Raw genomic sequence first — 25,191 nt, 5'->3', positions numbered from 1 at the left:
CCTCAGCACAGCTTCTGGCCATGTTGGAGGTGTGTATCATATAAACAGCACACCTCCAATTGATATGCTGTGTCTCATTTGGCAAGAGAACAGACATCTGTTGCTTGCAGGGGTAAAGAAGAATTGTGGGTGGATGCAGGGAAAGGAAATGCTAATTACTTACATCTCTTTAACTAAGTAGCTGGTTTAAGATACTGACCAGCATGAAGATTATTCTCTTGTACTGGATATTGAGAAATAATGGAATGGGAGCACCCCAAGTTATGTTTTCCATTGGCCCCTTATCAGAGTATGTATTCCTGATTGAATAAAATTGTGTTTTTTTACAGACTGCTGACTTTAGGGTAGTCTTATGAGGCACTTAATATACTTCCTCTTAATTTCTCAGTAATGTGGTGATGACAGTCACTTGAGACAATATAGCTGATAGGGCATTCCTTTTCCCTCCAGAAAAAATGTTTTTGTAGCATGTCCTAGTGACAGTTTTTCAGATGGATGTCTTCCACTGAACTTGATTAATGTAATGCAATAAAAAAGATGTGCACTAAGGTGTCTGAACATGTCTTGTTAAGTATGTTTGATTCATTGTATGTAGTTCTTAGTTCCTTTCTCTTTCTTCAGTTCATTTTTTAACATTTCAATAATATATCTATAAATATGAAAAAAGTTGGCACTTTCAAAATCCCTGACATATATGGCTACTAATTCATGGCTTTAAAAATTGTATCTTTCAACTTGTCATTTTTAATGTTGTACGTTTTATTGCTGCAGGTAACCTGTGTTAAAATTAAATGTTGAACTTTAGCAAGGAAATAAATAAAATGGTTGACAAAGAGGCTCAACCAGAAGGTACCTGGATATAGTACTAATATAAAATGTCTGACATCCTACCATCTTGAGATGACAGGCTGATTTTTTAGACATGTCAATCACTTTCTGATGCTCTAATGGAATAAAATGAAAGGAGACAAAAAGTGGAAAACCCAGGAGATGGTCAAGTACAGGATATCTTTCTTCTGCTGTTTTTGTGTATGTGCCAGTGGGAGAAAGAAAGTGGGGGGTTATTAGAGTCAGGCTAGGAAACAGTAAGGTTGGCTAGTTTAAACTCCTGGTTTTTAAAGTTGATTATTCATATATATCATAACCATAACTATATATTCAAGTATGGTATTGGAACAAAAATGACTGTTTGAATCTAAACATTTTAACTTTAATGGTTTATTGGCAGTTGTACATTGTTAAACCATTATCCTGTGTTAGTTGCTTCTTTTTAATCTCTTTATTTTTAGTGCAAGAAATGCCACTCAGAAACAAATACTTCAATTCAACCAAAACAACTTGCTTTAAAAAAGGACATTTTAAAGAACATTATTATTTAAGCTGCATTTTACTACTTAATTTTCTGATCCTATATTGATATAGTCCTATATTTTTAAATATAGGCTACCAACTTGTCTATACAATTCATCAAGTTTTATTGAAAGATGTAAATCATATCAAAGCCTAATAATCTTGGATTTTTACTGTCAGAAAGTATCAAAACATGGTTGATCAAGCTTTCTAAGACATAAAATAATGTTTCACAGTATTAATATAATAGGCAAGGTTCATTTTTTCCATTAAAATATTAATGCAAAAAAAAAGGGAGGGGGAGGGGAACCTAACAAACCCCATCAATTTTTAGCCCCCTCAACCCTGGGAATCAGTAGTAGTATAGCTACTGGGGACAGCAAATGGCATATATGGTAGGAAACTTTATAAACCAGGCAGAATTAAGGAAGAATCAAAGCAGTGAGAAATGAAGTTAACATAAAACTGACTAAGCAGGTTAAAAAAAAAACACCCAAGAACTCTGAGCAGGTGTTATTGATCAATGTGGAGACAGACATTCCCCACTTCTCTTAGAGGCAAGTGTTGTCATGGAGCCAGATCTCATGGAATAAAGTTACCAAGTTATTCTGAATATGAAGGATCTTGACATTGTTTACCATGTCCCCTCAGGCTTCCCTGTTCTGTCCAAAGTTTGCTGGAGTCCATACCGGAGCTTTCTTGTGTGGGTGCATGTGGGTCACTAATCTCCTCACAAACAATATTTTATCCGAAGCAGTGGTGTCACTAGCGTTGGTGTCACCTGATACAGTAGTGTCACTCCTCCCATTGATCTCCTACTGTACCACACCATACTGAATATATTAGTAATTTTTTTGTACTAAAGTTGCTTTTAAATTATAATTTCCATATATCCCTGAACGTCATGGTAATAGTTGCAATATAAACAACTAGCAAATGACACCTTCAGATTACAATATCATACGCACAGCCTAAAAGTATTTAAATATATATTGTTTCATGAGGTTGAAGTGAAAACTTGGTAAGATGTGATTTTTTAAAAGAAAATTAAAAAAGATATTTTTTTAAAAAATTAGGGAATATTTTTTCTCTCCCAATGAGCCCTGCCCCATTCACACCATCTCTTCAGCATTTTAAAGGGATGCAGGTGAATACCACAGCTTGTTTCTGCCCAAACACACATGTTTGGAGAGCAGTGGTGTCACCCCGCCTTATGGTATAAACTACTGCAGCTCATGCCTCCTCACTCCCTAGTGACGCCCCTAGTTCAAAGTCCATATTGTAATACATTTTGGGATTGCATGTTCTTGAAAAGGCAATTAAAATAAATTAGTTTTACCAAAGACATGGAAGACAGTGGTGCAGTAGTGTCATGGGGGGGGGGGGGTGCAGACCACATTGGATGATACTCCAGAGGATGACACCTCCTGCCCCACCCCTCCTTGCAGTGGTTAAGTTTTTCTTGGGTGAACCAGGTCACAGCAAGGAGCTAGGCCAAGCGCCATAGCAAATAGAGGCAGGGAGGGCGCGCACACTTGCCCCAGCTTCTTGTTGTGCCATTCTCCCCTGAGGAAAACAGAGCAGCAGCAAGGGGGATGAGGGGCATACTAAAGCATGGAGCTGGGCCACATGCATGCACACCCATCCCTCCTTGCCATGGCTCAGTTTTCCTCAGAGGAGAACTGGGCCATCATGGCAAGGAAGGGTGGGGAGGGGCACACAGTGGGCACGGCTCCTTGTTATGGCCTGGTTGTCCCGCAGTAAACCAAACCGTGACAAGGAGGGGCAGGGTGTGCACCTTCTGGCCAGAACCCTCCCCCCCACACACTGGTGACACCAAATCTCTGTATGCCACTGCTGTGGTGGGGATGAAAATTGATGGAACAAGTTTGTTCATATGAGTCAACACAGGTGTCAGAGGTCAGGTATTACTACAAGATATGTGAATGTCAGGGGAGGGAGAAGGGGATGAGAAGTTTTAGTTCAGTAAATTTCCTTAACTTATCTTAGGTTTTACGTCCATAATTTAGTCCCAGGTAGAAAGCAAATGTAATTGCTTTGATTAAAAATAAATGCAGGGCAATTTCTGAAAGCTTTCTTGAGCTATGATCATATAATTAGATTAGACTGTTCACAAGATCCATTTCTGTATGCACCTCAGCACAAAAACTGAACTGAAAAAGGATGGAGTGGAATAGAATGTTAACAAAATATTGTAACTGGTGTCCAGTTCTTTCCCCTTTTAAAATTATCTCAGAATCTGTATAAAGGGGAAGAAAAGTGTGGTGAACTCTCTTTCATTGGAGAAAGAGACCCATTACTGGGCAGCAGTAGCTGAGAACAACAGGGATCTGTTCCCTTGTTGAACAAGAAGCAACTGGCAGACAGTGATGCAAGCGATCTTAGGTGTGAGGGAATTGTGACAGAGACCTGTTTTTGTCTATCACACTGGAGATACTGGAGTCGCCTTCCTTGGAGGTCTTTAAGCAGAGGCTGGATGGCCATCTGTCGGAGATGCTTTGATTTGGATTTCCTGCATGGCAAGGGGTTGGACTGGATGGCCCTTGTGGTCTCTTCCAACTCTATGATTTTATGATTCTATGAGATCACTCATGGGAGGAGGTGAAAATGGCCCCCATCAATCTTAGCAGCTCTTTTTAAGTGCAACCTAAAAAACAGAATCAATACATCACATCAGCATAACAAGTTAAAATTTTTGTTCTGTGTGCCTTCAAGCCATTTCCAACTTAAGGCAACCCAAAGTTTTTTCAGAGTCATTTTGCCATTGCCATTCTCTGAGGCTGGGGGAGAGTAACTTGCCCAGGGTCATGAACTGGGTTTTATGCTGAGTGGGGATTTGGACCTTGTTTGTAGTCTAGCACTATCACACACTAGCAAAATCATTAAAAAGATACTAAAGTAAAAAACATAAAACCATTTAAAAAAATACAAAAGTAAACACCTCAGTAAGAAGCCTCCCAGGGCACAGTTATATATTAAAAGCCTATTTGAAGAGAAAAGGTTTTGCTTGCAGATGAAAGGAAAGCAGGGAGGGGAGCCAGACCTAGCCTCCCTGTGGAAAGGCATTCCAGTGGGTGGGAGCAGCCTCTGAGAAGGGTCTCTTTCATGTTCTCACCAAGTGAGCGTGAGATGATGGGACTGAGAGAAAGCCTTCCCTAGCAGATCTTTGGACTCTGGCAGGTTTGTATGGGCAGATACAGGCTTTCAGATAGTCTGTACCTAAGCCATATAGGACAGTACAGGTATGAAAATATTCTGGGGCAGATCTTAGACACCATGCCTTGACAGAGAGGAAGAAAGAAAGGAAGGGGAAGCATTGGCTGCATGTAGGAAATGGAGAGGAATTAAGGCACAAAGCTGACCACATGAAAAACTGGTTGTTTTGAGGGCTTGACTGCAAGGTACAGTGAGAGATGGGTGGTGGTTTTGTTGACAGAAGGGAAAACAGAAGTCACAGTCATTGATGCAGGAGCAATGGGAAACCACACAATGTAACTGCCAAAGATGTTTTCAAAACCACCCAGTTCTTGCAATGGTTAAAAGAACCTTAGATATCTGTTGGGTATAGAAATGCAAAATCAAAGCACTCAAGTGCAGGTAGGGGAACCAGCCCTGAAAAGACAGAGGGGGAGAGAGCGGCCACAATCCCAAACACAAAATCTGTAGAGTATGAATGCTGTTTAGTAGGAGGCAACTTTTTCAGTGCACTCTTTGACTCTGAATAAGTTTGTGGTAGAAGGTTTTTTTAAAAAAAATACTAGTGACAAGAATACTGGATCAAACATGTATTGTGTAATGGGCAAGTTTGTGGTTTGTGAGCCAGGAAGTCTCTGGTTTGAAATCTGTCCCTGGCTATGAACCTTTTAGGAGGTGCCGGGAAACGACTGAACTCTTCTTCTTTTTCCTCTCCTACCAGAGATTGGATATTATCATGGCTAAACTGTCTTGGGATGTAACAGCACTTTATGTAAACTATTCTCTATGTTTTCTTTAAAAAACTAAGCTGTTCTTCCTACTCTTCTGGCTTCATTTATTTTACCTTGAAAAATCATCTGTAACAGTCAGTGTTTTTCATTTCTTAGCATTGATGTTGTTGTTAACTGCCCTCTGGTTGACCACAACCCATGGTGAACCTGTAGATGAGACCTCTCCAAGACCACTTATCTTCCACTGCTCTGCTCAAGTCCAGATAATTCATTTCTTAGTATATGACCAAAATATTCTAGTATTCTGCATTTTAGGATTTCTTGGCCATTGTACATGTTATTTTTAATACTGAGCTCTACAAGAGGCTTTTATTAAACAACCGCTGTGCCTCAAACATAACATTTTAAGTGGAGCCCAGATAGTGGTCTTCCATTTGCAAACCTGCCATCTTTTCCTGCTGCTTTGCTTGTCTTGTTATGGAGGAAAAATGGAGTAGCAGCAGGATGCCTTTTGACTGGTGCTGCTTGGAGCCCTCCATCTGGAAGCACCCTCGGTCTCTTCTGCACCCCCACACTGTAGTATGGGAATAACAATACTGCTTAACGTACTGAGATATTTCACATTAAAATCTACTCAACTGCAGAACTGAGTGCTGCAAGTCTTCATCTGTTCTATGAATGTTTGAAAATTTCTACTGCTGGTATGGACTTTTTAAAAATACTGCTTGCTTAGACTACATGGTAAGCAAATGATAAAGGGAGTGGCCACTCTCCTCTGAATGTAACCCCCCACCCCCAAAAAATAAAAACAGAAGTAAAAAGAAAGAAAAGAAAGAACCAGCAATAACAACAACCACCTTTCAGCAGGCTTTCCATATGAGCTGCTCCATTTAAGGTCAGTTTTGAGAGTTGATTAGTGGCAACAAGCAGCAATGTATTTACACAAATAGTAAGAGCAGGAGAGATGGTAAGGCTAAAACTTCGCTAATGATACCGCACACATGTATCAGATTGCACTTGAAAAAAAATGATCTAAAAATGAAAATATACTATAACAAAACACACACACACCTGTATACAAAGTTATGGGGCTACAAATTCAAGCATCTCATAATCACCAATTATTAAACAACGCAGAGCTCTCAAGCTGAACTAGAAGTCTCTAGATGAAACTTTTGAAGAAAAATCCAGTCAACTAAGTTTTGATAAGTTGTTATGAGTCCATGAAGAAACCAGGAAAAGCCCAAATTCACCAACTTTGCATAAACTGTGGATATGCTTATCCATTGCAACAGATCAATGCCATGTGTAATGCTGTATGCATTTACACAGCCATTTACTCTGTATAAGGATACAAGAAGAGCCCTTAAATTCATTTTCTCTTGCATTCAGTTTCTAGCTAGAAGACACATGCAATCTCAGTCCACATACTGTCTGTTTCAGGATCATGGAAGTAAATCCACGAGGCTGGAGACATGACATCTTTTTCTAACTGAGCTGGGCAGCACCTCTTACTACCTGCCCACAAGTCAAGAAGGTTCACAGAACATAAAGCCAGCCAAGCTATTTTGGCACATAAGACAAAAATCCCAGAAACACTCTTCCTCCTCCTTGGTGAAACATTAACAAAATAACTAACTAACTGTTTGCTGATCTTTCATAATATCCAGAATCTGATGTATAACTAAGGTAGTATATAATTTTACCTAACAGTGAGGCAGACCTTAGACTAGTAAAGTAGAATTGTAAGAGAACTGGATTTGGAATAGCCAAAGGAGAAACATGCACTAGTTTAGGATGGCACAACATGGTATTGATGCTCAGTTTTGCCCATTTTTCAGGTGCTCCTCATTGTAGTCCTATGTTTTCCCCCCACCTATTCACATATCAGGTTGAAGCAGATGTTCTGAGACACATGCTACATGCCTAGTTTATTCACTCATTTATATTTTTCCCCATTCTACAATTAATTCTCCAAGCTACACACATCCCTGGTGTGGCCTACAAATAAAAACCACAGAGAACAAATCAATACATGACAATAAAATCACACAAAACCCAGAAAAGAGGGAGAAACAGAAATAGTCATGTCACAACCAGTTTTGCACAGCAAACAAAATCTTTCTTGAGGAGACAAATTTTCTCTCTAAGTTTTGTAGATGAACAGTTACTGAGTGAGGGAAACTCCTTTGAGGAGAAATGACATAATTGTGACATGGCAGCTGGGAAGGCTCTTACTTAATGCTCATTTGGCAGAGAAGAGGTACAGATCCTAAATATGGTAGTGCATATGCTGGTAACTTCTAGGCTGAACTTTTGCAATGTGCATTGAGCTACCTCTGTACCAAGTTCAGAAACTTCAATTAGTGCAAAAGATGGCATCTCATAATACAGGAGATTATCACACTGCCAATTCTCTGCTGGGATAGTTTATTGCACTGCTTTTTTCCATGCTTTCCTCCCGAGCTAGGCATGGGATGTAAACTTTTAAATGTGGATTTTATCACATGCCTCAGTGCCCAGGCAGGAGGTATCCTGTACCTGATCATGGCATCCCATACCTGATCATGTCTTCTTCCACACCTTGCAAAGAACCAGAAAATCTCATGCTTTCAAAAAGGATTTGGTACAGGATGTTTCCTGCTTGGGCATGTTCCCAAGTCATGCAATAAAATCCACATTTAAAAGTTTTCATCCCGCACCTAGCTTGAAAGAAAAGGGGGAAAGGGCAGTGCAATAAATTCTATAGATACAGGTTATAACCGTAACAGACAGATCTTACCAGACAGCACTGTGGCTGGGCAGTAGGCAGCCTGTATCCAATCTGGGAATCTCCCACAGCTTTACAAGAATTGGATGTTCCCATTCCTGAAACACTACAGGAGAAGCCTGGATTGGATACAGGCTGCCTATTGCCCAGTACAAGGTTTGATAAGGGAACACCTCTCTAGGAATCTCAAGGTCCTCCAGTGCAAGTCTGTGGCCAACATCCACTGAAAGTTAACCAATGAATGACACTAGAAGACCTACAAATGCCCAGAGAAATGTTTTCTCTAGGAATCTCTAGGTGTTCCAGCATTACTCTTTGGTCAACTTCTGGCAGAGTCACACTGAAGGACCTTGGGATTCCTAAAGAGAACATGTTACTCAAATCCCTGAATAAGCCAATCTGCAAAAGTCAAAGCCACAAATGTGGATGGCTGACTGATTGGGCTAGGAGGGGAATTCAATGTCAGATCCTCTCACCCAGAGTCAATGTACTCTGACTTTACAGGGAAAGGTGTGACATTTCTTCTGGCCCCTGAAGCTAGAGCAGGAGTGGAAAAACTGTGGCCCATGGGCCATATAAGGTTCATCCCTCCTTGGAGCTCCCCCCCCCCCCAAGTTCCCAGATTTACACTCCCCATGTTTTAATTTTCTGTACCAATTTCTTGGACAATTTTTGCCCCTAAACTAGCCCAAGACAATCAAAACCAGCTACAGGTTTATTGGTTTACCTCCATGTACAGAACCCCCATCTCAATAAACCATGAAGAAACACCCCAAAACCTGCCAAGACGGTGGCAGGAAGTGACATTATATCACATTTGGCACTCAGAAGCAAAAGGTGTGCCTCATGGAGCTGGGGGTAACATGGGGAAAATGGCTCCTTCTCAACATTGTCCTACCCTTAAACTAATGTCTGTATTCATAAGAGTTAAAACAGTTTTTAGATACCACTGTTAGAATCATAGAGTTGGAAGAGACTGCACGGGCCATTCAGTCCAACCCCCTGCCATGCAGGAAACCCAAATCAAAGCATCCCCAGCAGACAAGTGTTTATATGAACAGGGCAAGTGGGAAGACAGCAGAGAGGCATTTGTTCTGCAAACATGCATTCGTACAATTGTTATGTTTTATATTTGCATTACAAAATGACTGAAACACGAAATGGCCCTTCCAAGAATACTCCTCAATGAGAAAGGGAAGGCCCTTGAGTTACTTTTGGAGACATTGCTCTTAGTGTTTCTCAAGATATATCAATTTCTACATGGTAACATGAAATGTGATTATCAGAGGCACATAAACACACACATACACAAAATGATGGTAGACAACAGGAGATTATGAAATGCTCTTTGAGGACAAGAGATTAAGTACAGAGCACTTATGTCTCAGAAGCTGTTTGAAAATATGATCAAACTACTAATGGTAGAAAGACAGAAAAAGAGGGGAGGAAAGGTGTAACAGATTGCAAAATTCTCCCTCTGCAAGGAGACAAGCCGTTCTAAGAGAAAATATGGCTGAATGAAAATGCTCATTAACGGGAGGGGGGGCTAGGTTGGGAGGAATGGTTTTTCTTTTTCTGCTGTTTATATCATGATCTAAAAATGCAAGACTATAAGCAACAAGACAAAAAAAAAGGGGGGGGGGAGGAAGAGGAAAAAAGAGGAAGGAACATTGAAGGGTGTGGATTGTATGCTGGAAACAAGAGGTTGGAGCACCACAAGATCTCCTCAGGAAAAAATATATACAGTATACCTAATTTACAGAGTAAGCATTTTGTAGAATTGGCTGTTTCCTTCCCTGTTTCTTGTTTGGTGCTGAGAAGAGCGATTGCCATTTTTATCACCAGATTATTATTTTTTGCAATATGTATGCCATCAACCAAGATTTTACTGCTCTCTCTCTCTCCCCCCCCCCTCGTATGTTTCAAGTTAGATCAAAATTCCCAAAGCAAGGAGTTTTGCATTGCAGCAGCATTTCTAATTTGTGGGCTTTCCCCCCCAGTATAGATGCTTGTGTTATTCTTATGATGGTGAACCCATGTAAACATTGTGACCCATGTAAATGTGTAAGGGTTGATATTTGACCATAGCCTAACATTCTGGGTAGGAACACCGGGAGCAGCATAGCCCAGGATAGCCCATTTTGCTGCATGAGGCAAAGGAAAAATGACATTCACCTTTTAGTCCATGCACTTACTCTATGTTGGTGACATAGACAATGGGTGCATCTACACTGTAGAAATAATGCAGTTTGACACCACTTTAACTGCCATAGTGCCATTCTGCAGAATCATGGGATTTGTAGTTTTGTGAGGCACCTGTATGTTCTGGCACAGAAAGCTAAAGACCTTATAAAACTGCAAACCCCAGGATGCCATGGCATGGATCTACAGCAGTTTATTATTTCTACAGTACAGATGCACCCAATGTCTTCTACTGTAACTAAAGGCTGCAGGCCAGGATAGGGAATGCAAAATAGTCCATGAGGGGAGCCGTCAAAGGGCTCAGGAGGAATGGTGACCCATTAGTACTCTCCCCCAGCATTAGCTGCTTCACCCTGTCAAATGTTAGAGGTGGCCCTGATAGGAAATGGTTTTATATTGGGTCAGATTATTGGTCCCCCTGATCCAGAACTGTTTACTCTCCAGAATTTAAGAGAATAGGTTTTCCCAACTTTATCTGGGAGCTCCTTTTATGTGAAAAGCTAAGCAAAATATAGAGTTGATGAAACACACACTTTCTCAGTGAGTGACAACTCCTTCTAAGAATTAATGAAAAATAAGAAACCAAAGAGTAATCTAAAATAACAGGCAACTTGACAAGGCAGCTAGCCTCCTTCCTGCACCACTAGATGATTACCATTGTATAAATTTCAAGACTTCTATGGCAGGTGGTTGTCTAAGGAGACCTCTAAGAGAATCAGTCTAGCAGTATCTCCTACGATATACCACTTTATAAGCCAAGGAACAACAGAATTAAATAATCAAAGGTTAAACAGAACTCTTTGTGATATGGGTTCAAATGTAGCACGCTCAGAGTACTGTATAGATGAGACTTAATATTTAAAGGGGAGGAAATCCAGCTCCAAGTCTAAGAAGGGAACTTCTTTTTTAATCAACAAGACTAACCATTTGTTTTGCAATATGCACCAACTAAGATTTTACTGCTGCTAGTTATTTTTAGCACTAGAAGAGAGATTAAACGAAATCCGGGATTATTTCGGACAGTGTTAGAAATGAGCAATAAAATTTTTTATCACTGGGATTTGGTAAGATTTGGGTGCTCTTCTCTGGAATAACTCACATAAACTAAAATTCTTCAACTATAATTTATCTTGGAATGACAGAAGAAAAAAATTAGGGAGAGGGGAAAATCAAGGAAGAGGTAATACCTTTTGATTTCAAAAGCAAAGCAAAGCAGATCAAAGCAAATCCTTCTTTCCCAACGTGATGAATTTATGAAGCTTCTATATGTTGGACCGACTTTCTGGGTTAGGGTCTGATATGCAGTGATGTTTTGGAAATAAGATCTGTGAAATCAGGACATGTTCCATGCTGCTATCAAAAAGACTTTGACCACATGCCTAATGGAAGAGAGTGGGAATTTGTGGATCTTCTTCATATGTTTCTGTTACCCTAACTGCCAAAATCTTTTACTGTTGGTCATGTTGTCTGAGGCTGATAGGCATTGAAATCTAACTTTTACAGGGTCTCCTTTTCTAATAAACAACAAATATGGCTAAGGGTAGTGATGAACTTCATCTTGATCAAAATATTAACAACACATTTGATGGAAGTCTAAAGAGCTAAGGGAAGCAGCAGTTGAGAAGAATCCTGCCTATATACTGTTTAGATGAAGAGATGTGACATGGGTAAAAAGAACTCTAACCTGAGTTTTGTGAAGAACTGATGGCCCATTGTGGCTTAAATTCTTCACTGCAGAATTATTTCCATGTTGCTGAAATTGTTGTATTCAGGGTGCAAGTCACTGAGAGCCTTCTCTTGTTTGATCTTTTGCTACATACAGCACTGATTCTGACCACAGAAGTATCCTTTGAGTGTTAAAGTATGAACTTGATTAACTTAATCAAATGTGAAACTTTTTTGGGATAAGTATTCATTTCAATGGCTCTTCTGATTGGGGGATCTGTGAAATATAGACCAAATGTAACTTTTCTAATCTCTGAGAAACAGACAGCAGAGAAAGAGAGCAATATGGGAAAAATTCTGCAATACAGAACTTGTATACAGAACTTGTATCCAGAACATATTCTCAACCTTGTACTCGTTTGCTTTATTGATTGATCATATTAATCCATCCATTCATTTGAAGAGTTCAATGTGGTATGCAGGGTTGTCCCCTTCCTTTTGGATCATCACAAGACTCCTCAATAAGGAGTAACCCCTTTGTGGTTGAGAAGGGATTTGCTGCTACACCTTGGAAATACAAGCACACAAAATAAATAGAAAACTAGCTTGGAAAGATGCAATATCTTCAAATGCTGTGTGTTACCAATAGTTGTACCCTAATTCTGCAGTTAGAAAACTGAAGATATTTTAGTGGTGATTACTAGAGTTACTTCAGAGTGGCTACATTAGGGGATTTACCATATATACTCAACTATGTTGACCTCATGTATGACTTGAGGACAAATTTTGGGGTCAAATTTATGGATTTTGCTATGATCCATGGATAAGTCAAAGGTAAAACCTAGTGCCCTATAACAAAGGATATAAATGATGAAGCAAAGGAAAATGATGCCAGAGAACTTACAAAATTCCAGCAGGCATAGCTAACTGTTAATGCTCATCCTTAAAGGCTGGCTAGCAAGGGGGGGGGGTCAGTGTCTCCAGGATAAATTATACTCATGCCTTTCACCAGAGAATGGTTCCTTTATTATAAGTACAGTACATCCATTGACCCATGGATAAGCCAACTCAGGTTTTTTGGATCAACTTTTTGACCAAAATTTCTGGACTTATATATGAGTATATACTGTAATTGTGAACAGTTCAGTTTTCACCTTGTTGGGATCGATGCTGTCAAGTGAACTAAGAGGAAAAGGATAGAGAAATGTATTTCATAAAAAGCATGAGGTCATAGAAAGAACAATTTAAATGAAATAAATGGTGTGAGTGTGTGTGTGTTTATATACACTGAATTTATTTCCACTTTCAAGTTAATCCTTTTAATTCACTTCAGTACTTTCACTGAAGTAGCAGGGAAGAGAGACAAAAAGATATGCTTTGATATGCTAGATCAACCAAAAGATTTTTTTTCAAAAACATCTCTCTTTATATACACCATTTATGATGCAAATCTCATCATAATCTTAGTTGTTTGAGGCTCACAAGAAAGTATCTAAACACACAAAGACTGTAAGAGAGGGAAGATCCCCAATGAACTGTACAACTTTGATAGTTCAATAAACTTAAAAAATAATAATTTTAAATGGTTTTATTTTTCTAAACGTTACCTCCTCCCTCCCATGTGTACATATGTGTCTAGGAGAGTGCATAGCTCCATTGATACAGAGGCCTACCGACCCCTATGGATGTACAGCTCCAGTTTATGCCAACCAAGATATGTTGCCAATTTCTGGGGAATTTCCCAGAATCCAGGGAATTTAATTAAGTTTTTTTTCCAGGGATTTTGACACAATAATAATAACAAATATTGGGGAATTCTGGGGATTTTGGATTTTTGCAAAACATTCCAGGGAATACCTTTGAGGCTTGTTGGCAACACTGAAGATATGTAGCTCTGTAAGGAAAGATTTCATTTTCCTTTTTAGAAGGCAAAACATAACAATATGATTGGAAAGTGAGCATCTAAATCAGGGGTAGGCAACCTGCGGCCCGCGGGCCGGATGCGGCCCAGCAAGGCCTTGGGACCGGCCCCAGCCCGGTTCTGCCGCCGATTGCCGCCGGGGCCTTTGGCCTCTTGCGTGAGGGGCATGGTGGGGAAATTGTCTATAGAAGCCTCAGAAACATGCATTTATCTTAACATTTTTTAAAAAATCAGCAAATTTTTTCGCATGTCCTCCATTTTTTTTTGAAAAAGTGCCCTCCATTTGAAAATTTTGTCTTACATTTGTCCCGGTCTATTTATTTATTTAATTTTTTAAAAATTATTTACTTATTTATTTTTTGGTTTCGGCCCCCCAGTTGTCTGAGGGACAGCAACCCGGCCCCCGGCTCAAAAAGGTTGCCTACCCCTGATCTAAATACACCTCATCACACCTGTATAAAGCAAGCAAACATATTTTAAAAGTCCAGCCTCCTGAAATATCTGCTGGATTTTAAAATATCTCCATCTTTATAAAGTAAATAAAGCTGAGGGGAAAATGTGTGCCATAGGCCCTAAGAAGACAGGAAGGATTGCATGGGCCAAGCTGACCCGGGTCAGCCCCTGGGCTTGTATGGTGTTTACATGCCCACCTGCCACCATGCCGTGAACCTGCTACTGCTGTGTGCCATGTACCTGCCTCTGCCACTATGTCTGTTGAGAAGACCCTCTTACGGCCTGTAAGGTCAGAAATGGGGCATCTTGCTACACTTATGTAGCCAGGCATCCCCATCAGATGTCACAGGCGGTGACAGAGGTCTTCTCCCCAAGTATGGGGCATGCGGTCTGTTGGCTGTTGCCACAGAATTTCCTAGAAACTCCTAGAAACACCAGCAAATAACTGCAGTTCTTTGTTGGGACATTAGTAAAAATAATACTTCTCTGTCTAGTCTATTGGTAGAGAAAAACTTAGTAGCAATGGAAATGTAATGGAATATGTATACATTAAATATTGAAAGATGAAAATATTCAAAAAATGATAGAAAATGAGTTTCAAGAAAACTTTATAAGGGCAATCCTGGAATTACAAAATCTTTGTAGTTCAGAAATTATTTGGCACAAAATTAGCACATCTTTTGGCACCATAACTTGTTTTTTTTCTAGTATTTTGCTGGAACAAAAAATGATTTTTTTTTTTGCACCCAAGTTGCACAAATATTGTGCAAACTAAGGGGCTGAACAGACTGTGGATCAGGGCTGTGGCAACTACATGCCATGCAGTGCTTTTTGCGGCTTCTTTTTGTGCCACAGAAAGGGTGCCTTTGCTGCCATGGCAGCACCTTCTGGCACTCCTTTCGGTTCTGTGTCATCTGGATACAACACCAAAGGAGTGCCATGATAGCAGCAACTGTGCAGTTGGGCGCATGGCATGAGGCAGCGTCAGGGCAGTGTTGGGGCATACGTTATGTGGATGCCATGTCCCCACTCTGTCCTGAAGCCAGTGTATAATACCAGCCTATACAGCCTGTTTGTCTCCAATGACAGCAGATAACTGTGTCAAGGTAACAGAATTTTCTGCAGAGAAATTGTTGTATGGAATTCCCTGGGTCTTCTCCTCACTGTAGATACCACTTTAACTGCCATGGCTCAATGCTGTGGAATTCTGGGATATGTAATTTGTTGTGGCACCAGAGCTCTCTGAAGGAGTAGTCTAAATGTCTCACAAAACTACAAATCCCAGAATTTCACAGCAGGTGTCAGACTGCATTATATCTGCAGTGCAAATGCAACCACAGTCTGCATATACATAACATATGTAGCAGAAGCTGTTAGTAAACTGTGAAGATGCATAACAGGACACTGGCAAGAATGTCTTGATGTGTATCAGGCTCTACCAGCATACATCAGCAGTTCTTAGCTGGTGATTCAAATGTGTATTGGTCATTTTGCTGGCTCCTGTACATAGTAATGTAACAACAGCCCCTTCCTAGATAGAGACATTACAGAGCTACCCAAGTCTAATTCCTGCAAATGTTGTCCACTTACAAAGATTTAAATCCCCAACAGGATTCAGGCCATTGTTTTCTGGACAGAAAATGTTCTTTTTTTTTTTTGTACAAAACCACCACATGCCAATTTTGCACATAATAAATCCCATACTGAAAATATTCCTTCAAAACTATACAGTTTTCAAAGACTATCTAAGTGGGAAGAAAACTGTAAAATTACTTGTTGCTTCTTCCAGGAATGAAATGAGTGAAGAATTATCTTCTGTGTTTCTCTGTGCACACACGCGCACGCGCGCGCACACACACACACCACCACTACCATTCAGTCAAAACCCACAAATCAGTGATCTGTATGTTAAGCCTATTGGCACATGCAGGGCAATTTTATTGCATGACCTACTGGCTAAAAACAGCAAAGATAGAAGTCAAATCACTTAAAGAAACTGCTGTTTATTGAGTTAGAATGAATGAAGTCTTTCGTGAGTCTATGCTAGCAATTTCATCACTGCTTCTGTTCTAGTCATAGCCTAGCGATGAGTCTCAGCTGCCTCCAGGCAGTCTTTTTGAGGACACTTGACCTGTCAGTCATATTTCAGAAACTACTGATATGGTACTTGCTGATTTAGTTTAGATTCCAAACAGGCTAGCTGCTGGATTACAGACTAATGACCCATCCGATGCTAAAGGCAACGGCTTAGAGTGCGGGAGTGAATTAAGCCTCTGCGTTGTCTGTAGGGGGAGAATTTATTATGTCATTAAATGTGATTCAATAAATTTTCCTTCTTTTAGATGCATTTCCCCAAATAAAAAAAGAAAGAAAGAAAAGGAGAGGAGAGGAGAGGCAGAGAACAAATTCCACCCTTGATCCTACTGGTTTCTTTCTCCTTTCTTTTTTAAAAAATGCAGGTAAATTATTGCTGTGAAGGGCAGAGGGAAATGCAGATCATGTGCAGTTGACTTTTCAGAAATATCAATTGGGATGATAGGTTGGGAAAACTGCAGGGCTGATTAACTAAGCCTGGATGCCTTCAAACCAGGCTCATTTGAATACATGCTCCAGTTGGTAAGTATATAGGAAAGTGAGCTTTTGCTTTCTTTGGGGATCCCTTAGGTATAGTTTCAAGGCGATCCGCTGTGAATACCAAAGCTTCTGTGGTGTAAAGATATTAGCAATAAGTTATAGATAGCACTCGAGATCTAATATGACCAGATCAGATAAATCACATGAGTCAAATGAGGATTCAGGGATGGTTTTCAGAAGGAAATGGAAGCAGTATACAATTGGAAAGACTGAAGTTCATATGAGAATGTTCAACATGTGGTATTTTATCTGCCTGCATATATCTCAGGATTGTTTTATAGCAACAGATTAGAGTGTTTATAAATAATAACAAATAGATTTTAGGAAAACAGTACCATGATTTTGTTGTTGTTTCTCTACATGCTCAGCATCCAGTCAAAATAATTTGGGAATATGAAGGAAAATTCAAATATTTCTAAGCTAAGCTTGTAAATTGGGGGGCAAGGTGATAACATGAAGTGGGATACTTCTTAACAGCCATGCTGCACTTTACGGGATCATGGAGGTACAACAGGTTAATGCTGGCCAGTTCCTGGAAAGAGGGAGATGTGTTTAAATCCCAGGATTACAGTAGTTTAAACATGATAAAGTATGTCTATACAGTCGTCCCTCCGGATTCGCTGACTTCCCATTCCCAGCTGTGAATTTCCACAGAAGGGAAGCCAAGAGGACTGTGTGGCCATTTAAAACAACGGGGCTCCAATATTTGTGGGTTTTCTGATGGGGGGGGGGCAGGGGCTAGGGGCGGGCTCCAGAATGGATGCCCCACAAATCAGAAGGGACAACTGTAAAGGACTGTGTCCAATCTATTTAAGAAGGACGTTGAACTAGGGCAAGAATGGGCAATTTTGGCCCTCCAGATGTCCAAAGCCATTTAACTCTAGTGAGTGTAGCCCATGGTGAAGGTTTATGGGAGTTATAAATCCTAAAAGGCTGGAGACTTACAAGTTGGCTAGATCCCAGCTCTAATCTATGGTAATAAGGCATTCAACTAAGAACTTTGAACTAAATTAGTAAAGCGGTTATATCATACACAAGTTTCAAATTTATATTGTTTCAGTTATTCACCTGAATCAAGAGCTTGGTTCTGGAAAAGGACTGAGAAGATCTATTTTTCATCTATACTCTGCTAAGAAGCTCACTGCATGAAGCAAGTCAGCATTTCTAAGCCTAATCTACTTCACAGGCTTGTTGTGAGGGCCAAATAGGGAAGAAAGAGAAAAATATATATGGACATACTTGGACCTTCTTGGAGGAAAGGTGTAATATAATAAATAAACAAAATACAATTGGGAATTCCTGTTAATTTCAGGGTATCTTTTTGCATGCCCAGCTGAGCTGTCCAAATAATTTAAAGGGGGCATCACTGAAGGTGGGAAGCGATTGTGTGTGACTGCAGAATCCTACAAGGATTCAATGGCTGGGAGGATTGGTGGGACACCAGATACAGTACACCAGATGCTGAAACAAACTTGTGTATATCTCAGTGTGATTTCCACACTTGGTTTTTAAAGCAACCCTTAAATATGTAGAGATCACCCATTACATGCAGACTGATCTTTCCTATTTGCCATTTCAATCATGGCAGCCATTTCCACCCCCCTAAACTGTAAAAAATCAGTGTTGAAAATAATTCTGATTTATAGCCACAAATGGCTCAAGCATTCTTCAGAGGCTGGAAAAGACAAAGTTCACTTGGACTTTTACATTCAAACAATTTCTCTATTGTGCTTTGGACTATTAAGAAACATTCCAGACTGCCTGCCAATTACGCCCTATTAGCGTAGTAGCAATTTTGTAGCATTCATGTGACAATCACACTTCATCCCAAGCAAAGCATCACAGCAGCAAAAACACAACCACCATCACCACCACTACCACACTTAAAAATAACCACTTCCACAAAACATTACATGGGACATCTGAAAAGAATCATAGAAAAGAAATTTAGAAAATACTGAGAACCCAATTTGACTCTTACTTCCCCGATTTCTGTGTCGTAACTCCATGTTTGTTTTTCAGTTTCAAACTTAGTTGTACTTTTAAAACGTTAAGGTACTGTTCTTTATTTTCCCAGTGTTTCGCTTGGAGTATCTTCTCAATATAGGCACATGTTGTTGTTGTTGTTGTTGTTCGCCTTCATGTAATTTCTGACTTACAGCAACACTGAGGAAAACCTGTTAAGGGGTTTTCTTGGCAAGATTTGTTCAGAGAGGGTTTTGCCATTGCATTCTCCTGAGGCTGAGACAGTGTGACTTGCCCAAGAGCACCCAGTGTATTTCCATGTCTGTGCAGGGATTCGAGCCCTGGTTCCCAAAGTCATAGTCCAGTTCCCAAGCAACTATACCATACTGGCTCTATATAAGTACATGACAAACTGTTTTAAAAAGAATTGGATAGGGTCATGTGCTTCCCTGGGTTTCAGTACAGAAGTATATTCAACACATGGAAGAGGAAGTAGAAATGTGGTGGCTGGTCCTATACCTGATCTCCATGCGTTAATCCTACATGCCTATACCATGATAAAAGGCTCATGCATCACCAGGGTGCCATACTGGCGCCACCATTTTCAAGAGTACCAAGCTGCACATCTAGATGCTGATGTATGTTCTGGCACATAAATCTAGTATCTGTATAGAAGGTCCAGTTCTGATGATGGGAAACAGAAAAAGTTCCATTAATGTAACACTAATCTCTCTTTCTGCATATATTCACCAGGCTTATATCTCTTGGTGACTTGTCATACCACAATGCAGAATGAGGTAACTGCCTCAGGGGGCAGATACTGGGAAGTGGTCTCTTAACCGAGTTGTCAGCCATTCCTTTCTTTTGGATGACAGAATGTATGGACATGTACACCTTTCTAGCATATTCTAAGTTATCCTGCTTCCCTCAAGGGAGACTGACAACATTGTCTCAATGCCTATCATTGAAGGAAGATATGTATGTCAATTTGTTCCTGTATAGAGGGTGGGAAAGAGAAGGTGCCATCTTTGTCCCAAGCTGCAAAATATCTGGATCATGATGACACATCACTGTGGAATAATTACAATAAATGACCATCTCCCTCTCACAGGTACATCTGGTTGAAACACAGGAGAGGGCTTTCTCGGTGTCTGCTTCCAGGATCTGGAATTTCCTTCCTAAAGAGTCCTGACCAGCTCCCTTCTTTCTATCTGTTTATAGTATATTGACCGACTATTCAAATTGACGAAGACATCCTTTGTTATCCAACATTTTTCTTTTGCTTTTAAAATATCCCACTTTCTTTCTCTTCTTCCCATTTTCCACCTTTGTCCTTGTCTTTCTTCCACTGCTGCAAATTGAGTTCTAAGTGCAACAGTATTTTGCAGTCAGGAGAGAAGAGGAGGGGGCAAAAATCTTGCACTTCCCAGGCAAAAGCAAACTGCTGCAGTCTCTCTAGCTTGTGTGATCTTTCTCATTAATAACCTCTGCTACCTTGAAAACACTCTGCAGTAGCTTGGCCATAAGCATCCTGGTTTTCATCTGTGAAATGTTGGATGTTATGCTGCAGGCAGATGAAGACATTTTTATTTCAATAGGCCTTTGAGAAGAACTGATTGCTCATGGGGAAAGGCCTATTGATGTGCTGCACTGTCTAATGGTTACGTTTTAAAATTGTTTTTAATCCTATTGAAGTTTAATTCTATTGTATGATATGAACTTCTATCTGTCTTTGATTTATCTGTTGTAAGATACTGTAAATCCCAAGGCTACAAATAAGAATAAAAAGAAGGAAAGGAAGAAGATGATGATGATTACACCTTCCAAAATCTTCCTTGGCTAGCATAGAATTCTGAGCAAAAAAGTAAGTTTTCCAGATTTTGGTTATGAGAATAACATTAACAGAAGAGAGAGAAAATAAAACATTTTCCCCAATATATTTTACTATTGCGATGGAACCAAAAGCTCAAATACAGTGTTGGTTGTTGAGGCTGAACCAAGCTCCTGTGTCTTGTTAAACAGAGTTGCAAGCCTATTTCCTGCTTCATCCCCTTTGCGCAACAGTCCCTTTGCTGTCTGCTCTTGCTGTCTTTTGAATGTGGGGCTAAATGGGGGGAAGGAAGGCAGGGGGAAAAGGGAAGGGAAAAATAAATAAGAAACAGATCCTCAGAAATACTTTTAGCAAGAAAGTGCCTTCTCTTGGCAGTGAAAGTGCACTTCAAAGATAGATCTTGACAAGTCTTTATTATCAACAGTGCTACAGCACTTTCAGGCTGTGATTCTAACCATACAGGCCTGGATATAATTTTCATTGAAATAAGAAGATTTATCCTTCAGGTAAGTACATGTATTTAGGACTGAGGGCTATAATAGAGGCCTTTTCACATTACACAGTTACAATGCTATGTTTCCTCTTTCACTGCCATGCTATCCTATATAATCCTTGGATTTGCAGTTTAAGAAAGGGTATTTTGAATTCTCAGCCAGAAAGCTCTAGTGTCTCACCCATGTATAAACCTCAGGATTTCATATGTAAAAATCATGGCTTTGAAAAAATGGAACCACAGTACTATAGTTGGGCAGGGCCCCAGGTATTATTTTGCTTGTGGGAATATGGAGTTCAATTGGTATGGTGGTATAGAGGCTAGCAAATGGGATTGTGAGCCAACCTACTTGGCAGTCTCCCCACCTCCCATGTATAGGAGGCATTCATCCCAAGTTGCTACTTTTTCAGCCAGTCTTTAAAATGATCCTTAAATTTGGGACTTGCTCACGGACAGGAAACAGCATGTTTAAACAGTTTCTTTCATTTTTGAATCCTATCTACTTGTGCAGGGATCTCTGAGGATGGAAATGGCATTTTTGAACCAGCCATTTTTGACATAGTCCATTCTACCGTTGGGTAGTTTTTACCACCAGAGAGTTCTTCCTAATGCTGAACCATAATGTCTTTTCTCATAATTTGAATGCTTCAGTTTATGGACTACCTCCCAGAACAGCAGAAAGCAAGCTTGGTTCATGTTTCAACATTTGAAGGAAAGTCAGTCCTTTAGATATTCAAATGTCTGTCATGTCATCTGTCATTTCTTTTTCTTCTATGAGCTAAATATGGCCATGACTCTTAGTTGTTCTTCTCCTTGCTGTTGTGTGCTTCTAAATCATTTTTTAAAAACTTATGGTGATTCCAAGGCAAACCTATCATAGGGTTTTCTTGGCAACTTTCTTCAGAAGGGGTTTGCCTCACTGAACTGCTTGACTTCCATACCTTTTACCATCCTTTGGATGTGTGCCCAAATGTGAGGTCTGATCAAAGCACAATAGAGTAGTTCCATTACTTCTCTTGATCCAAACACCATACTTTTGTTCATACAGCCTAAAACTCTGTTAACTTGTTTGTCACCCCATGTTGACTTGTGGTCTACTAAGACCTCTAGATCATGATTAGCTTGTTGTTTACTAAGATCCCAAAAAGACACAAGAGTTCAGCTAGTTGTTACCCATGCTATATTTGTTCATCTGCTTTTTCTGCCTAAATGTAGAATCTTACATTTATCCCTGCTGAAAATCATTTTGTTAGTTTTGGCCCAGCTCTCAGAGCCTTACATGCAAGGAGGTGCTCCACAATGCCATTTAACCTCTATGTTTCCTGAGAGCTAGAGTGATGTGGGAGGAGTAGCTAGGAGCATGGAATGTATTTATTTATTTACTGTATTTATATCCCGCTCTTCAGCCCAAAAGGCTCTCAAATGTTACAGATGACATGTACAAGATATTACAGTTAGACTTCCCCTACTAACGTGACTCCCAGTAGAAAAACTGAAAGGCTTCAAGGCACAATGAATTGCCTCCTGTTTCCAATTATGCTATATAAGTCAAAGGGGAAATTTGTAATTTGTCTCAGGTGAGCAACAACTACTAGAAGCAACTTGCACCCTCCCTCCCTTCTCCATTATGGAGGGCAACACACAATTCTCCCCATTTGGTGAGAACATTGAAAGATAAAGCAGAAAGTGGAAATAATTCAGGTCTGCAGCAGGATACTCTTGGCATGAAACAGTTTAGTAAAGGAACATCTAAACATCTTGCGGTCAGTTGAAATATAGAGTACTCTACAACCATCATTCTGTACTACTGTCTCTCCATCTTGGCTGCCTCTGATTGTGAGTCAGATGTTGACTCACATCTGTCACTGGATGAGTCTGGTAGACAGAACGGGTGAGCAGCATGTGTGTGGCGGGGCAGGAAGAATATTACTGCAGCCACAGCAAACTGCAGTTTACAAAAACAAAAATAAAACAAACAAAAAAATTCCCCACAGTCTAACACTGGTGAGTCTGATTACTGGGAAGTCCCAGGAAATGCAGAGAATGTGGGCACTGATGTGCTCAGAAAAAATATGTAAATGATTTTTTATAAAGTCCTTGTGTTGATATGAGAAGTCTCAGCATTCCTCTATAGAGATCACTGATTGACAATGCAATCCTAACTGAAAGATATGCAGCTGTAGAGGTCCACATCTTTTGTGCTAGCCAAAATATCCTTCTGCTGTCAGAACCTTCTTCTGCCTGCTGGTCTCATAAAACTCCTGACAGAGCACTCTGCTGGCAGAACTGCTCTGCTAAGAGAAGAGCCAGAAAATGGACAGGGCAAGGGAGAAGCCAAAGTACATTGGATCCAAACTTGCTCCAGCCCAGACACACAGCCACAATGCTGGTACAAAGTTAGGCTAGGGGGAGGGGGAGTCCTCCTAAATGATTTCCAACACACCTAGGCTTGGAGGGGTTGGATTTCAGCAGTCCCTTCAACTGGCCTTGTGAGGCCTCAGTTGGTTCTTCTCCAGATTTGCCATTTAGGATAGAGCTCCAAGGAAGAGAAAATGTGTGGTTCTCCAGATGTTGTTGAATTGCACCTCCCAGCAGCCCTTCCCATTGGCTGTGCTTGCTAAGGCTGATGTTAGCTGCAGGTCAACAACATCTGAGGGACAGCAGGCTACACATTCCCCACTCCTGGCTTAAGTGAGGTCTTGAAAGTTGGCCAATATGTTCTTGCAAATTGAAATGGCCTGACTTATATTCACCTCAGACATGAGAAAAATACTTCTCTCCCTGCTCTTTATGTGAATGTGTGTGTGTGCCTGTGTGGGGAGTAACTCAAGGAGTACTGGAATAATTTCCTCAGGCTCATTCCTGGACCCTGGTTTAGTCTTCCTTGAATATCTTCTGTGACATTTGCTGAGCCCCCACTGGTTTTACAAGCCTTGGGAGCCCATATAAAAAACACTGCTCTTAATTGTCAGGTGAGTTATCTCTCCCAGCTTCACTGCACACTGCTGACTTTATTACCTGTCAAATCCTTGGTGATGGGAGGCAAACTAAACATGCACTGAAGGAAATAACGTGTCAGCAGTAAATGTGCTTTTTCATAGTGGATGGTTTAAGTTTCAAAGGTAGGAGTCTCTGTTACCTATTCTAGAATGCCTCGCTTCACCACAGGTATTTCAGGTGGATTAATGGCTCACTATACAGTGCAAAGTCAACCACACAGGGATGTTACCTTGGATGCCACAGGTACAAGGTACAAACTGTAAACACTATAAGCTTCTTCACACACACACACACACCTCACACACTTTTGTCTTTGCATGATAACTGCTGGTAAAATTTAAACAACCATAGTGAATTTAGCAGTGTTTCTTATGCAAGTACAGCCTTGAGCCTTCTGTCTAGCTTCAGGCGCATGAGTCTTACTGTGTTTTCTACAAAAAAAACCCTACAGTTCCACCAACTGGAGAGTGGCACAGAAGGTAGACACTTGGAATGAAGGTATTCTTAGTCTGGGCATTTGGAATAGCAAAACTGAGAGATCCAGCATGGTGTAGTGGTTTGAACATTGCTCTATAACTCTGGAGACCAGAGTTTGAATTCCCTCTTGGCCATCAGAACCCATTGGGTGACTTTGGGCAAGTTATACTCTCTCAGCCACAGAAGAAGGCAAAGGCATCCCTCCGAACAAATTCTGCCAAGAAAATCCTATAATAGCTTTGCCTTAGGGTTGCTATAAGTCAGAAATGACTTGAAGGCACACAACAAGAATCATAGCTTGTTGTGCTTAAACACATGTACACTCCACCAATTCCTGACAAGTTTTTAGTCTCTTCATGTCAACAGTATAATTAGAAAAGGGGGGAGGAACTGGAATCAGAAATTCTTAATAGTCTATTGTAAATTACCAATTTACACCAATTTACTAACAGAACTCCAGCGTGCCATAAACAGTGATTTCTA

General features: G+C 40.3%; 1 long non-coding RNA gene across 2 annotated transcripts in view; it reads left to right on the top strand.

The window, feature by feature from the left end:
- Nucleotides 1–4,385: 4,385 nt before the first annotated feature.
- Nucleotides 4,386–25,191, top strand: part of LOC121919306 — a 25,095-nt gene continuing 4,289 nt past the window's right edge. The window contains exons 1-2 of one of the 2 annotated variants that reach the window (XR_006101442.1): nt 4,386–4,551; nt 20,659–20,771. This is a non-coding gene — a long non-coding RNA (uncharacterized LOC121919306). The remainder of the gene's footprint in view (nt 4,552–20,658; nt 20,772–25,191) is intronic. The other variant, XR_006101441.1, reaches the window with a different exon arrangement.

The sequence above is a fragment of the Sceloporus undulatus genome, chromosome 1 (assembly GCF_019175285.1).
Source record: "Sceloporus undulatus isolate JIND9_A2432 ecotype Alabama chromosome 1, SceUnd_v1.1, whole genome shotgun sequence".
NCBI classification, from domain to species: Eukaryota; Metazoa; Chordata; class Lepidosauria; order Squamata; family Phrynosomatidae; genus Sceloporus; species Sceloporus undulatus.
Note: the sequence above shows the minus strand (reverse complement) of the source record. Positions and strands in the feature narration are given on the sequence as shown.